Here is a 17,826-nt window from a genome sequence, read left to right as displayed (position 1 = left end):
AATTCCCATTTTTAAAACCATCAGATCTCACGAGACTTATTAACTACCATGAGAATAGCATGGGAAAGACATGCCACCATGATTCAGTTATCTCCCACTGGGTCCCTCCCACAACACATGGGAATTCAAGATGAGATTTGGGTGGAGACACAGCCAAACCATATCATTCTGCCCCTGCCCCCTCCCAAATCTCATGTTGTCACATTTCAAAACCGATCATGCCTTCCCAACAGTCTCTCAAAGTCTTAACTCATTTCAGCATTAACTAAAAAGTTCACAGTCCAAAGTCTCATCTGAGACTAGGCAAGTCCTTCCACATTTGAGGCTGTAAAATTGAAAGCAAGTTAGTCAGTTGCTAGATACAATGAGAGTACAGGCACTGGGTAAACACAGCCATTCCAAATAGAAGAAATTGGTCAAAACAAAGGGGCTACAGTCCCCATACAAGTCCAAAATCCAGCGGGGCAGTCAAATCTTAAAGCTCCAAAATGGTTTCCTTTTATTCTCTCTCACACATGTAGGTCATGTTGATGCAAGAGGTGAGCTCCCACGGCCTTGGGCAGCTCCGCCCCTATGGCTTTGCAGGGTATAGACCTCCTCTTGGCTGCTTTCATGGTATGGCACTGAGTGTCTTGGCTTTTCCAGGCACACAGTGCAAGCTGTTGTTGGATCTACCATTCTGGGGTCTAGAGGACCATGGCCCTCTTCTCGCAGCTCCACTAGGCAGTGCCCCAGTAGGGATTCTGTGTGGCAGTTCTGACCCCACATTTCCCTTCTGCATTACCCTAGCAGATGTTCTCCTTGAGGGTCCCACCTCTGCATCAAACTTCTGCCTGGGCTTCCAGGTGTTTTCGTACATCATCTGAATCTAGGCAGAGGGTCCCAAACCACAATTCTTGACTTCTGTGCATCCGCAGACTCAACACCATGTGGAAGCTGTTAAGGCTTGGGGTTTCCACCCTCTGAAGCAGCAGCCCAAGATGCGCTTTAGCCCCTTTTAGTCATGGCTGGAATGACTGGGATGTAGGGCACCAAGTCCCTAAGCTGCACACAGCATGAGGACCCTGGGCCCAGCCCATGAAACCACTTTTTCCTCCTAGGCCTCCAGACCTATAATGGGAGGGACTCCTTATGGAGACCTCTGACATGCCCTTGAGACATTTTCTCCACTGTCTTGGAGATTAATATTTGGCTCCTCATTACTTATGCAGATTTCTGCAGCCAGCTTTAATTTCTCCTCAGAAATGGGATTTTCTTTTCTATTGGACTGTCAGACTGTGAATTTTCTGGAGTTTTATGCTGTTTCCCTTTTAAAACTGAATGACTTTAACAGCCCCCAAGTCACCTTTTGAATGCATTGCTGCTTAGAAATTTCTTCTGCCAGATACCCTAAATCATCTCTCTCAAGTTCAAAGTTCCACAAATCTCTAGGGCAAATCTAGGGGAAATCTCAGGGGCAAAATACCTCCAGTCTCTTTGATAAAACAACAAGATTCACCTTAGTTCCAGTTCCCAACAGGTTCCTTATCTCTATCTGAGACCACCTCAGCCTGGGTTTCATTGTCCATATCATTATAAGCACTTTTGACAAGCCATTCAACAAGTCTCTAGAAAGTTCCAGACTTTACCATATTTTTCTGTCTTCTTCTGAGCCCTTCAAACTGTCCCAGCCTCTGCCTTTTACCCAGTTCCAAAGTTTCTTCCACATTTTTGAATATGCCACAGCAGCACCCCTCTACCTGGTACCAATTTACTGTGTTAGTCCATTTTCATGCTACTTAATAAAGACATACCTGAGACTTGGAAATTTACAAAAGAAAGAGATTTAATGAACTTACAGTTCCACATGGCTGGGGAGGCATCACAATCACGGTGGAAGGCAAGGAGGAGCAAGTCAAATCTTATGTGGATGGTGACAGGCAAAAAGAGAGTTTATGTGGGGAAACTCCCATTTTTAAAACCATCAGATCATATGAGACTTATTCACTATGATGAGAACAACACGGGAAAGATCTGCTGCCATGATTCAATTACCTCCCACTGGGTCTCTCCCACAACATTTGGAAATTCAAGATGAGACTTGGGTAGGGACACAGCTAAACCATATCAGGGATGTTGAGTTAAAATAGGAGTTGTAAGTCAAGGGAGCACACATTGAATAGAAAACGTATGTATTAAAAACTGAGCCAGATTTGAAGGTCTGTTTGGGGTAGAGGATTATTAAATGTTGCTCCATTTCTCAATTGCGTATGTGGAATATCCATCATCAATGGATGGGGTTTTGACCTGTAAAAATAATTGAAATAAGGTTGCAAGGGATATTGTTTCAAAAGTTTCAACATATGATACATCACAGAGTTTCACAGATAGGAGAAAGTAAAGGGCTAATAAACTGAGTGGAAGTAAGTCAGTGGACTAGGGCCTTGATGTTAAACAATAGTCAGAATATGTAGCTGAAGAAGCAACTAGAAGGAGAAGAAGTTGTGGTCAGAATCTGGGGTGTTTGGATTAGTGATGTTGGATGTGGAGCAATTTTGTAAAACAATTTGGTCAGGCTATGTTGTCATTAAAGAGTAAAGAGGAAGAAAGGAGAAGATCATAGACATGAGAAAAATAAAGTACTAAGAAGTAGGCTATTGTGTGGGCGTTCATGTTGAGTCACTTAAGACAGAACTTGGGAGAGAGAGGAAAATTTTGAGCCACCAGTCACTTCTTAAAAGAATCAGGGGATACAAACATGAGGATGGAAGAGGACAACAACAAGAGTGGATGGTGGTAAAGACAAACTGAGCAGTATTTTTCGTAAGGCAGTTTTAGGGAATTATCTGTTTATGAGTTGTGATTTATCTGGCAAAATAAAACAAAGAATACAAATCTTATCTCCTGATCTTGAGGCACAAGTTTATGATGTGACCAAATTTTAGGGAAACTGTGATTTTAGATTCAATTAAGACAAGTATAAGGAGCAATCTCAGAAAGGCTGAGGACGTTTGTGGAGTTTGCTGATAATGGAGCTGTGTATGCCAAGGCACAGTGAAAAATGTTCCAGGGAAATGGCCGAGTCAGGAGCAAAACTAGGTGAAACTTATTGAGGATAAAGGTATGGCAAAGATCTAATGGCCAGGGATTTTGAATATAGGTGTCAGTTGGTGAAATCTGTGAGCTATGTGTGGTAGTCTAAAAGAAAATTGCTTTAAAGAGAGTGGGCTTCAACCCTGGGCTAGGTTTAGATAAGAGGCATTTTGGGTGCTAAATTTAAGAACAGTCACTCTCAGGGTCATGCACACACAGGAATGCCTCTTGAACTACACTGAGAGGGTTCTTTTTTAAAGAGTTACAACCTTGAGTTCACTTTTGCTTCACCCTTGTCCTGGTCCTTGTGTCTTCAGAATAATCATCTTACTATGCCTGTGGCTGGAATACTATTTATCCCAGGGGTTGCATCCTCTGCACATGAATGCATGCTACATTATGAGCAAGTATGCTACTATATATCTTTTCTGTCTTGTGCCATTAACTGATTTTGTGCCAGAAATGCATTTTTTGGCTTCTGTAGACACATGGGTTAGTATAATTTTCTGTCCTTAATCATCAAAAAGTTTGTGATGAAGCTGATTCTTCCCAATGATCTTTAAAATAGCTTTGTGAAGTTCTCAGAGCTATACTATTGAGGGTATTGATTAGAATCATAATTAATTTATAAGCAACTCTGCAGAAAATTTTTATTGTGCCAAGTTTCCTCATCAGACATAATTGTTTTGTTTGCCATTTAGGTGGATGTTTTTATGCCTGTAGTAAAATGTAGTAATATATTTATATGGGTCCTGAGAATTTCTGTTTAAATTGAATTCTAGACATTTTATATAGTTTTTGCTTGTATTATAGAATAATATCTCTATATTTTGTACTTCTTGCTAGTATATGAACAAGTATTATTGATGCATAATTATACAATTTCCCATTAATAAACATCCATACTAATAGTGATTCAATTGATTTTCTTGCATTTTCTATATAGACAATAACTTACATATAAAATGATAATTTATCTCACTTTCTTCTCAATGTTTGTATCAGATATGTAATTTTATTTACTTTTTACCTTTACCAAATGTCAGTAAAATGCTAAATAGTAATGGCAATAGAATTCATCCTTGTTTTTTCTTGATTTTGTATGAAAACTTCTACTTACCTAAGTTATATGTATCTGCATCTTAATTTCTTTATCTGTAAAGATAATAATGGTACCTAATACACATGATTATATGAGGATTAAATGACATGATTACATATACAATGATGAAATATGTTTCTTGGCCTGCTTGGAATCCAAATAGTAGAGATATTTCTAGTATAAAACAAAGATTCAGCTGGGCTCAGTGGCTCACGCCTGTAATCCCAGCACTTTGGGAGGCCGAGGCGGGCGGATCATGAGGTCAGGAGATCCAGACCATCCTGGCTAACACGGTGAAACCCTGTCTCTTCTAAAAATACAAAAAAATTAGCCGGGTGTGGTGGGCACCTGTAGTCCCAGCTACTAGGGAGGCTGAGGCAGGAGAATGGTGTGAACCCAGAAGGCAGAGCTTGCAGTGAGCCAAGATCGCACCACTGCACTCCAGCCTGGGCGACAGAGCGAGACTCCATCTCAAAAAACAAAACAAAACAAAACAAAAAAACACAAAAAGATTCAAAGATATAAAACATGCTGGAAAAGATCAGAGCCTTGAAGAATAGATTCGGGAGACCTAACATACTGTGGTAGACAGGCTCTATGGTCACCACCATGATTCTTGCTTGCTCGTCTTCATGTCTTTTACTTTGTAAATCTATCACTTTGTATGTGAGTGAGATATTTGACTTGCTTCCAAGCAATTGAATACAGCAAAGGTGACAGGATGTACTTGATTTTGTGTATGTGATAATGTTAAGACTGCAACCTGTCTTGCTAGGAAACTCTTATCCATTGCTGGCTTCCAAAAATAAACTATCCTGTTGTGAGCAGCCATATAGATAAATACATATATCAAATAGCTGAGGAAGACTTCAGTCTGAAAATCCATTAGGAACACTGCCAAAAACCACATGATGTTGAAAGTCAGTCCTTCCTCAGTTAAGTCTCTGAGAAAACTGCACTCCTGGTCAGTGTTTTAATCGCAGGCTTATGAGACCCTGGAGAACAGGATCTAGCTAAGCTGTGCTCTGATTTATTTCCCACAGGAGCTGTGTGCTAATGTATAATTCTTTAAGATGCTAATTTTATGGAAATTTACACAGCCATAGAAAACTAAAACACATGTGAAAAATAGGAATCCCAGAGAGGGAAAAAAAAGCAAAGAGGAGGAATAGTGAAAATAACATTGTTACTAGAAAAATATTTTCCTGAACTGCAATGTTGAATTAGCAGATGAAAAGGACTCATTGAGTTTTAGCACATTCTATGACAAATGTTGTGGTGAAATCTTAAAATCCAAAGAAAACAGGGACATGAAAAACCTCCATGAAAAAGGAATAAGTTACTTACAAAACAACAATCGATCCAAAAAATGAAATGAACACAACATGAAGGAAAATGCAAAGAAGCGGAAAGGAAATATTTATTAGTAAAGGAAATATGTACTGGAATATATTTTACATATTTAGTTAATTTAACTCCAATGGATAATGGGAGATTAACTAGGAATGCCGAAGTGTTTTTACAGGCCTCTTGAAATAGAACACCCTAGAAGAGGCTAATCCACTGCCTCCATCCCAACTCACCAGAGGAGTTTTTAGAACAGTTTAAAATGTGAAGAAAAAAGTTCAAAAATATATGAATTCAAGCTGAGCACAGTGGCTCATGTCTCTAATTCTAGCGATTTGGGAGGCTGAAGCAGACTGTGTAACATGGTGAAACCCCATGTCTACAAAAAAAATACCAAAAAATCAGCGGGCATGGTGACATGTGCCTGTAGTCCCAGCTACTCAGGAGGCTGAGGTGGAAGGATCACTTGAGCTCAGGAGGTCAAGGCTGCCATAAGCAGTGATGGGGCTAGATTCTATATTTTTAAAAAAGGAGATAAAGTCAGTCATAAAATATTTATGTATAAATCACAGTTTTATTTGATTTACTCAAAATGTGACAATTGAAATTATGGAGAACTATGAAAATAGAGTCACATGCTGCAAACTTCTACCTACCACAGATAGTATCTTACTACACGAACACATACATTTATGCCTGTGTGGATTTGCACATACGAAGTCTCACATATGAATTATAGTAATTTATGCCTCTAAAGCTACTACATATCACAAACATAAAGGATTTTATACACACAAATGCACACATACAGACATATAATTATCTTATATCCTTAAAGTATGTTCTATGTGAAAACAAGGCAACCTGATCTGAAATATCTATTTAATTGTTTCTTAAATATTATTTCATCTTCAGCAATAAATGATAAAATCACTCTGGCCAAATTGGTAGCTATTAGCAGCTACTAAGGGCTGCTTGGTGTTCCTCAGATCACCTGCCTTAGATGCCTCTGCATAATCTAGCAGATCCCTGGTTGTATATTTGCCTTTAAGGATCAATGTGACAAGACTACAATTAAATGTTATGTATTTTTCCATTAGCATTTAATAGTAGAATCTTCGTGTTTACTGTCTGTGTTTTATTAGATTTTTGCTACCATAAGTTCTAGATTCAACCATAATAAAAATTAACTTATTAGAGTTAGTTGTAGGTTAATATTAGGGTTAAAAAGGATTTAGAAGCCATGTAGCCAAACATTCTCATTTTACAGATGAGAAAACTGAGTCAGAGACAGTAATTACATACAAAAGTCCACATTGGAACTAGAGGCCAAAAAAAAAAAAAAAAGAGGCTAAACCATGAGCTTCTAACTCTCAGTTCAATTTTATTTTCCATTATTCAAATTAGTATGTAATAATCAATGAAGAATTAGTGAACAAAATTATAAAAATGAAATTTATGAGATGTCAAATGAACTCAAAGTCAAAACTTCCTTTAAATAACTGTAGAGTGCCAAATCAATTCGTGTCTTAGGCATTCAGACGAAGTGTTTCTAAACTGCCTTCAAAAGATTCATTTGGAATGCTTATTAAATTCACAGATTTGGGGGGCCTAAATAAACACATTAAATCACAGTTTCCATGAAAATATTGATATTTCATGACTGATAATCTGCATATTTAGTCAATGCCCCAGCTTGTTCCTGTCATCAGATAAATTTGAAAACCCTGTGATAGACTGCAGCTATAGCCAAATAATAGTGTATTTCGGTAGCAATGAAGCCAAGGAGGATCTATGTTCATAGCTTTGCCATTGAGAGCAGGTAGAATTGATGTGATTGAGTGATCAATCACATTGCCCACATTAGGAGAGGCAGAATCACTGTATTTTTGTCATTATAAATTACTTTTCCATGATTTGTGTTGTGATTTCTTGACAATCCTATAACCACAATGAACTCTAAGGAAGGTATTACTTAAAAATTTTTGTAGGCTTATGGTTGCTTAATAGAAGTAAACAAGATCGATGAACTCAAGAATCAACTCATTGGAAGTGCTATATCCTTAAGAATAATCTGTTAAATATTCTTGAAAACAAAACATATTGAGGAGAAAAATCATTTTTAATAAGGTAAAAATAAGCATGCCTTAGAACTCCCATACAAGCAAATAAATTTCAAGAAAAAAAGGTCAAAACAATTTTTGTTTTTAAAAAAAAGCTTTAGGTTGGATGTTGCCCCAGAGTTCATATGTATATATACTTCTGTCATTTGTATGCCCTCTGAAATTTATACATAATTTCTTTGTAACATGCATAGGGGCATTTTTTCCTCCATGTAGGAAAAACTCAACCTCAAAGGAGGTCATACCCCCAAATAGCTAAGAAATATTACAATAAAGGGGAAAAATTAACATAGTGCAGAAAAAAGTTCTAAGTAAAGGATAATGTTTTAGAAATGCAGTTAAATCCATTCAAACTATTGTTTGTGAAACATGTTCCAATATATTGACATTTCTTTCCTTAATGATGCGTGTCAGAAACCTGCAGTTCTAAGTGTTCTCATTACCTGAGAGTAATTGCTGTTGTCATACAGAATACATTGATGGTTAAGGAAAAAGAGAGCAATTTCTATCCATGTGAAGTATAAATTTATATGAATAAACATTACTATAAATTGTATACATGGTTATAAATAAAAGTTGGAAATCTCAGAGTAAATAACTAATTTTCTGTTCTGTACATTCCTCATTGTATCACAAAAAATAGTTTTTTGATGTTAAAACTGCTTGGTCTATTTTGTCCAAGCTGATTACTTCTATAAACAACATTTACTAGACAACAAGAAGTAAATAGTTTCATAAAAAAGAAAAATAAAATATTTTAAAAAGCAGGGACATAGTTAAACTTCTACAATTTTCACACAACAAGGATAAAAATAAGTAAAATTGGATTTTCTTTCTGTTTTCATATGAATATAATATTGAGTAAATTATTGGTGTCTTAGTTCTTTACCACTCCCCCCGTTAGGAATAACTATCACAACTTGTGTGAACTTGTATACAAAAGTATAAAAGGAAATACAGATGTATTGTCATATTATTATAACACTCACCTTGAAAATACAAATGCATATTATGACATATGACTATGAATCAGTGATTCTACCGGAAAAAAATTATTTCTTAGCATCACTTTAGATTCCACTTTTTTTACTTCTCTGAAATTTAAGTAATATATCTTTTTCCATCCCTAAAAATAAATATTTTTTCAATAAATATTTATTGATGTTAATTATTATAAAGAAAAAAAGAATAAACACAAACTTTTTCTTGGCTCACAAAGACTCAGGGGAGAAAAAATATTGCTACTTCCTTCCCATATACCTACCACATTTTCTTCTCATGAAACATTTCTAATGCTACATGTAAGGCATATAGTCACTGCTAATACTATATGAAAAGTATGCAATCTGTTGAATTCAAAACTCAAACTGAGTTAAATAAACTTTGCCACCAAACACACAGATACAAATCCATTTGGGAACCTGACTGAGAGAAAAATAGGACAGTATCTTATTTAAAGAAAATATCCTTTTTAGTAAAGAATTTCTTTTGATGGTCCAACAACAGATAATCTTTTATTCATTTATGTTTTATGAATGTATACTTTGCTTCCAGCTCATTTTTAAAAACATGGAATTCTTTGTTATGCTATGGTAAATGTAGATTGTGAAAGAGTGATATTTACATGGAATTTAATGAGAAGTGGAATCCTACTGATACTCTAAATTGTAAAAATAAAACAAAGCTTAAGATATAAAATATTATCATTATTGAGGCCGGGCCTGGTGGCTCACACCTGTAATCCCAGCAGTTTGGGAGGCCGAGGCGGGTGGATCACGAGGTCAGGAGTTTGAGACCAGCCTGGCCAAGATGGTGAAACCCCATCTCTATTAAAAATACAAAACTTAGCCAGGCTTGGTGGCACATGCCTGTAATCCTAGCTACTCAGGAGGTTGAGGCAAGAGAATTGCTTGAGCCTGGGAGGTCGAGGTTGCAGTGAGCTGAGACTGCGCCACTGTACTGCAGCCTGGGTGACAGAGAGAGACTCTATCTCAGAAAAAAAAAAAATATATATATATATATATCATTATTGGTATCACTAAAGTTTATTTTCATGTAAGTTAATCTTATTCTTTCTCCAGCAGTCTTCCCCCTATTTTGTCATTGTTAAACATTGTCCAGAAAATTTAGAGTGTCTTATTAGTTCTAATAGGTTGCCCACTGTTTTTCTTGAATTTTCTGTACAATCATATTTTTGTGAATGAAAACAATATAGTATTTTCCAATCTTTATATAATTGTCTTGAACGTCTAGTTTATTGTTGAATATTAAGAAATTCAGAGAGTACTTGTGTTTTCTTCCCAACCTTAAAGACAATGTTCAATGTTTTACCATTAGTATGCTTACTCATATTTTGTGATAGATTATTGTCTTCTACAGTGGTGATGCTAAGGAAGTTCTCTATTTGTAGTCTTCTCAGCATTGCTTTTTTCTTTTTATAAAATGAGAAATTTGGGATTAAAATTTTTGCTTTTTCCAGCCTCTGCCTTGAATCTACTGCAAGGCTGTCTGCTTTCTCCCTCAATGCATTGACATGGTGTATTACATTAATTTATTTTTAAAGTATGATGATTTCACTTAATCATGATTATCATTTTCTGTTTGTAATACACTATGTAAAATATTTGTCTGTTATCATAAATAAGTTGAATGACAATAACTTTTGTAATATTTTTGACTATGGATTTGTTATAAAGGTTCTGGTATCTTCTCTACAGAATCAATTTTTCCCCCCTTTTCAATTATATAGATTAGATTTTGTTAGATAAAGGTTATCTTATTAAGGTTTTGTAAACAGTGTCCTACAAAATTATCTGAGTCTTGGGGCTTTTATCTAAGTAAATTTTTGACTAGTTAATTGATTTAATAATTTAAATATATTTTTATATTTATTCTTGTGATATTTTTGGAAATTTATATTTTAAAAATATTCATTTAGCAAATTTTTATCATTCCTGGACATAAATGTGTTGATTGCATTCTCATTTTTTTGAATATTTCATTTTATATTCCATCTTCCATCTTCCATCATTTTTTATATTCCATTTTATATTCCATCTTCCATTTTATATTCATAGTTGCATTCCATTTTCTTCATATTGCTACATATTTCTTTCTAATTTTCTGGAGCAAGTTCACTAGTGATTTATTGTCTTTATTAATTTTTACAAAACAACTTGTACTTTGTTGATAATCTATTAGCATTTTTCTTTTATTTTTATATTTAATTATTATCTATTCTTATCTATATAATTTCCTTTATTTTCTTTTTTTTTTAATTTACATTTTTGTTTTTCTAACATCCTGAGCTGATTGCTTAGATTGGGGTGGCAGACAATGGCCTGTCGGCCAAATCCAGCGCTCTGCCTGTTTTGTATGACTTGCATGTTAAGAATGAATTTTGCATTTTTAAGGAGTTGAAAAAAACACTAAAAGAATAACAGTTGTGACATATGAAAACTGTATGAAATTAAAATTTCAGCACTCATAAATAAAATTACATTGTAACACAGCTGTGTCATCCATTAATCAACTTTGGCTGTTTTCTTATTACAACAGCAGAGTTGAGTCATTACAACAGAGACTCCGTTTAGCATTCTCATTGCTTTGCATTGCTCTTCAGTGCACTATACACAGTGATGTAGCTGAAACATGACAGCATTTTGAGAAAATGTACACTGTTGTAACATTTTGTTTTATCTTTGCATACCCATCAAATCAAAATAAGTGAAGAAAATGTGGACTTTGAATTTTGTGCATTTAAGGCACATTGGATTCTGCATTATCTTAGTATTAAATTAGATGGAAATATATTGTGTTTTACTATTTATTGGCACTACAGCTGTGCTTAAAAATGCAGTATACAGTAACATTACCAGAGTAAGCACTCATCATATTACTAACTCACAGGAAAGTAGCCTTCCTGTGAGAACTGAAAAATTAAAACTTACAAAAGAAACATCTCATCATAGCAGAATTTATTCACAAAGGTAAAAAATAAAAATGTAGCTGAAAACAAGATTATTGGCTCATTTGTTAGCTGAGAAGAAAAACTGTTGTTGGTGGCGAGTTAATTAAATTACTTTTGATTGCATCAGCTGAATAAATATGTTCAGAGAAATTGAACTAGCTAATGACAATCTTTTGTCAAGAATAATTTTTCACAGAGCTTAAAACATTGGGAGCAAAAAGAATAATTAAAAAGCACAGTAGATAATTTGGAGTGATTTTTCTCAGTTCTTAATGATTTAACAGATATACTGATACTGTTCTGCTGTTAATTTGAACTCAGTGTTAATTTTAAAGTGACTGAAGAATTAGCTTCTATGAATAGTCTGCATGAAATAATTATAAAGGAACATATTTTCAGAGAAGCTTAAAAAATGGATTTCAATACAACCTGAAGTGGAATCCACTAAGAAGTGTTCAAACAGATGGTAGTAAAAATAGCTATGGAGCAGGAAAATGCTTAGTTGGACAAATTAAACAGTGTGTAATATTGTAAGCTGCTGAAACACTATGTCTATTAATTGTATTATTTATCAACAGATTTCTTGGCATAAATTTTTGAACTACAATGTATTATTAAACCAGTATTGTCAATGGTGAATTTCCTTTTCTCTCATGGACTTGATGGTCATCGGTTTCACAAATTTTTATCAGAAATAGAAGCAGAATACCCTAACACATCCTGTCATGCCATGGTCGAATAGGTTAGCAGTAGGAAAGATTTTTGTTTTGTTTTGTTTTGTTTTGTTTTTTGAGACCAAGTCTCGCTCAGTCACCCAGGCTGGAGTGCAGTGGTGCACGGTCTCTGCTCACTGCAAGCTCCGCCTCCTGGGCTCATGCCATTCTCCTGCCTCAGCCTCCCAAGTAGCTGGGACTGCAGGTGCCCGCCACCAAGCCCGGCTAATTTTTTGTATATTTTTTTAGTAGAGATGGAGTTTCACTATGTTAGCCAGGATGGTCTCGAACTCCTGACCTCGTGATCCGCCCGCCTCAGCCTCCCAAAGTGCTGAAATTACAAGCGTGAGCCACCATGCCTGGCCAAGAGGAGTTGTATTGTGATATTATTTTGCTTTTAGCTTGGGCTTGAGATTGAATTTTTTTCTTCCTGCAAAATATTTCCCTCAGTCTTTATCACCAAATACTGACTGACTTTAGAAATTAGATTTTGCAACAGACTTAATTATCATAGTTATCTTAGAAATTAGATTTTGCTACAGACTTAATTATCGTAATTAGGTATCTTAGTTATCTTAAGTACATAATTAAGATCTCACATTCTCATACGAATTGGTAGTAGATATATTTTTTGAGCCCAAACTACAGTTTTAGCAGCATTTTTCAGATTTTGATTTAGATAAAAAAGAAATGTTCAGACTTTGAAATCATTTTGTGCAATGGAGAAGTTTCCACCAAATTGTTGATTGATTTGCTATATAATCAAATGCTAAAAGGGAAATATCAAGGGAAGAATCTAATGAAATTTTGTAAATTCCTTTTAAGTGATGAGTGTGCCCAATTAAAATCACATGCTAGTGGAGTGATATCAGTATACTTTTCACACATAAGTATGTGTGAGAAGACATTTTCAAAGATGAAATACACAAAATCTCCTTATATATTATTATCTGATGAATATTTACAATTGATCGTGGAGATAGGAAACATTAAGGAGCTCAATTGATCAAACTGTTATGCCTCCCCAAAAGAATTTCATTCTTCACAGTGGTAGACCTTATTACAAAACTTTATACTCAATTATGATTATTATATTATAAATTTTGTCAACTAAAGTTTGTAGAAATTTGTTTCCTCTTTTGTTATATAAGTACTTATATAATATCCTTGGTTTTTACCTCTTAGTCTATAATGATACAAAATACTTCCTCTTTGGCTCTTTACAAAAATGTTAGATGATCCCATTATGTATATCTAATATACATAATAGATAATTTTAGGAACTTTCCTTTTAAAATTATCTTCCCTTTTAATTTCTGGCTGTGGTTCTACAGATTTTTTTTCTGTTTATGGACAAATTTTCTGGCTTCTTTGTATGCCTAGTAACTTTTCTTTATATGCTAGATCTTCTGATTTTTGCATTTTGAAGTGCTGGTTTTTCTTATAGTCTTTTAAAGATCGTTTAATTTCATTATGTAATGCAGTTCAGTTTGATTCATTAATGGCTTTTTTTTTTTAAAGCTGTGTAAAAAGTTTAGGTTAATGATAGCTTTCGTTGTGGGGCTAATCTATTTTCCCTTCAGTAAACCATACACAGATTTCTTTGTACTCTGCCTGTGAACAGATTATTTCCATCCCTGTGTGAGTTGCACACATTGTTAGTATTTTTTTTTTTTTCCTGGTGGTTCTTTCTCCAGACCTCAAGGAGTTGCACTCCATGATCTTCATAGATGCAGACTAGCACTGAACCAAACACTTGAGAACACTCTTTTGATGTTCTTTTGAATTCTCTGTTCAGCATTCTTTGCAGTTTCTCTGCTTCACAGACTTAAGTTGCCTTGGTTTCCTTGAACTCTAATTTCTATTTGCTGAACTCACAAAGGCCACAGGGTCCTGTTTCAGTTTTCTCACTCTGCTGCAGCTTGGAAACTGCCTCAAGGTGTTTTGCTTTTATTTCTGGTGTCACAATCTTGTCTGTCTGTTGTCCAATGTCCAAAAAAAGTGTTTTATAGATTTTGACTAATATTCCAGTTGTGTATAGGAAAGGCAACTTCTGCAGCAGTCGACTCCTCATTTGCTGAAGCAGATATTTTTCATAGTTTTATTCTGACCGTAAAAAAATAAAAAGAAAATCTCAGAATTCTTGGGCACTTAAAGTGTCCAGAAGAATGTGAGATTATTTTTCTTCTGCTGAACCCGTAGGGGATTCTATAATTGAGATCTAGTTTTTATATTAATCTCTCAATTTGGAAGCTTTACCACCACTCAAACAGTGCAAACTTGCAATTTCTTTCATGAATGATGTGGTTCCAAATTGCTTTTTGTAATTTTTTTCTTCTTCTTCATCAAAGAAAAGGAACAGCTTGCTTTCTTGTTTCTTCTCTGGGAAGATGGATGGCGTTTTTCTAATCCCTTTATCACATAGAAAGCAGCTTTTTGTGGCTCCAGGCTTTATTCTATAGATTCAATTCAATCGTTTTGCACTTGAGTGGGAAAAGGCAATGCCTCTTTTCCTTAGGAGACTACTAAAACCCTTTCCCCCAAACTCTGATTGAGTCAGAACCCTTTAGATTTGTCCCTGGCTGCCGTGTGCTGATGTGGTTTCATTTTTTAGCTTAATTTTCTCTAGTCTTTTCTAACTCATGAGAATTTTGCTTTTTAAATTCCCTGCTCACTTTTATCTAATCTGAATTTTGTCTCATATTTTAAGTGTATTTGTTACTGTTGTTTATTTTATCCAGCATTCCTGTATGATTTACATGTGTGAATATATGTAGCTAGAGGAATCTTCCAACAACTAGCTATGGACTGTGAATAGATTACATAATACCTCTTTTTCTTTTTTGTAAAATGATGAACTTGTAATAGATGACACCTGAAGCCCTTCTGGTTTTTAGATTGTGTCTATGAAGTTTTTTGTTTTTTTTTTTTTTTGAGTTTGCCTGTTCAAAATGGCAGCAGTAACAGTTTATTAATGAATACGTGTGTGTATATATATATGTATTTAAATACAGGGATGGATCAATTGTAAGTTGTTTAATAATAGGCAGTTCACTATTTGTTTGCATATGAATCTGAAGGTATTTTCAAGCATGCTTTGTAAAGCAAAAGTAAAACAAGATTTCAGCTTGCATACTGGAAAAAAAAGTGGAGTTGAGTCAACCATTGATGATAAGGGATGAATGACACAGTTAAATGAAGGTACAAAATGCAATAGAATATTCCTTCCTTTGCAGTGTAATTGTACATTGTTTACCATAAAGGAACCAGTTGCTTGCTTTGAAGAAATTCATGATCTCAGGAGGTCAGTGAGAACAATGAGCATGTCTCTGTGATCTCCTTATGTGAAGTCATTACCAAAGTTACATGAACGTAGTGCATCATGACGGATGGGAGCAAAGTCTTCCTTAAAAACCTCTCTTTACTTACTTGGTAGAAGAATATGAGTATTTTGCCTTGTCTCTGAGTTAGCACTTCCCAGACATGCCTGACTTGAGACACAATATACTAGAGCTGTGTATTTTGGCAAAGTGTTGACAATGACCTAATGTCTGTATTCAGACAAGGAAACTCTCATTGAACTATTTTGTGGGTTAAACAATTAAACATTTGAGTGTTTTGCGAAAGTACCAATGAAATGCACAGTATTACCTGTGTTTTCATTGAATACATATATAATAATATCATGAATTTTAATTATTGCCTTCTCCCTAAACACAAAATAGTAGTGAGAGCTGTCCATATTCTAATCACAGTAGCACTGGTTTATGGCACTTTTACAAATGTTTAGTATGGCAGAATCGCATAGTGGACTACATTTCAGAAGTATTATAATCCAACATTTCACAAACTACAATATCCTTATTGGGTGGTAATGAATCATTAACTACTATTGGATTATTGTTTCAGGAAATGAATTGCTATACCAGTTTCCTGATTAATTGTTGAGATATTTCTAAGTAGCTAAGTCGAGTTTCTTACCTAGAAATGAAATAAGCCTCCTAAATTATTTTTCTCAGTTCCATCCTCTGGAGCCAGAATATACCTAAGCCCTTGTTTTCCATGAGAACCCTTTAAGTACTATAATTGAAAATTGCAGTTATGTCCCTCTTATCTGCAGGATAAAGACACACACACACACACAGCACACCCATACATTCTAGACAACAATACCGGTCTTTAGAAAAATACTGCATTTAATTTGTTCTGGACCTACTAATGTCACTGTTTCTGATCCATGTGGAGTATAATGAAATACTAAATCAGTTACTCTGGACACTCAGTATCTATCTACTCAATGAAAAAATGTGTGTAAGACCATTGGTTTCTAGAGTCAGGAATCATATCTTTTTCATATAGATCTCAAATGTGCTCTATAATAAATAAATATTGTATAAATTAAAAATGATTTCCTGTGAAATGCTGACTTTTTAGGAGCTCATATGAATTTTATGCCCACATAAATTTTATGTTCACATAAATTTGTAATTAGTATTGACAAGTTACTTTTTATGTTAGGGCACTGTTTGTTTCCATTGGTGACTATAATCCACTCAAGACTATGATAGGGCAAACAAATTCCTGTCTTCTGTCATTGTAAACAGCCTTAGATAAAGTCTGCATCATCTGTAGATACAGCTGTTCCAGGAGTTCCAGTGATGTAAGTGGGCTCACAATTTCTCTCTCTATCTTTCTCTTAGGACTATTCAGCATAAAGTTAGTGGTCATCACTTTGTCTAATTGTCATTCCTTAGCTATGTCCTATCTCTCACTGATTTTTCATCCCTCTGACAAAGTCTTTGCCTTCCCTGCAGCCTGTGCAAAGAAAAATATGATGAAAAGAGGCATTAAAACACATTTTAAAGAAAGATTTAGTTCCATAAGGAAGTCAGTTTTAGTTGTCATGGTCTTAAGTCAAGTTGACTGGGCTATAGCATCCAGTTATTTAATCAAACACTAAATTAGTTGTTGCTGTGAATGTCTTTTGCAGATATAGTTAACATCTACAATCAGTTGACTGTTAAGTTAAGGGCCTCATCCCTTTGTGGGTGGCCCTCATCTGCTCAGCGGAAGCTTTTATGAGCAAAAACTGAGGTTCCCCAAAGAAGAAACTCTGCCTCAGGACTGCAACATTAATTTCTGCCTGAGTTTGTCCGGAGAACCCTGACTGATACAGAGGGGCTCAGTAGAGTTGTGGAAGAGAACTAGCTCAGGTAGTTCTTGATCATGTGACTTTTGATCAGTTCTAGAAAGCTATTTAAATAGACTTTGACAATTTAAAAACAGCCTCATCATCGCTGGCCATTAGAAAAATGCAAATCAAAACCACAATGAGTTGCCATCTCACACCAGTCAGAATGCGATTAGTAAAAAGTCAGAAAACGATGCTGGCGAGGATGTGGAGAAATAGGAACTCTTTTACACTTTTGGTGGGAGTGTAAATCAGTTCAACCATTGTGGAAGACAGTGTGGCAATTCCTCAAGGATCTAGAACTAGAA

This window comes from Macaca fascicularis, chromosome 18 (genome assembly GCF_037993035.2).
Source record: "Macaca fascicularis isolate 582-1 chromosome 18, T2T-MFA8v1.1".
In the NCBI taxonomy this organism is placed as follows: Eukaryota; Metazoa; Chordata; class Mammalia; order Primates; family Cercopithecidae; genus Macaca; species Macaca fascicularis.
The sequence above is the reverse complement of the archived record's forward strand: the minus strand, read 5'-3'. Positions refer to the sequence as shown.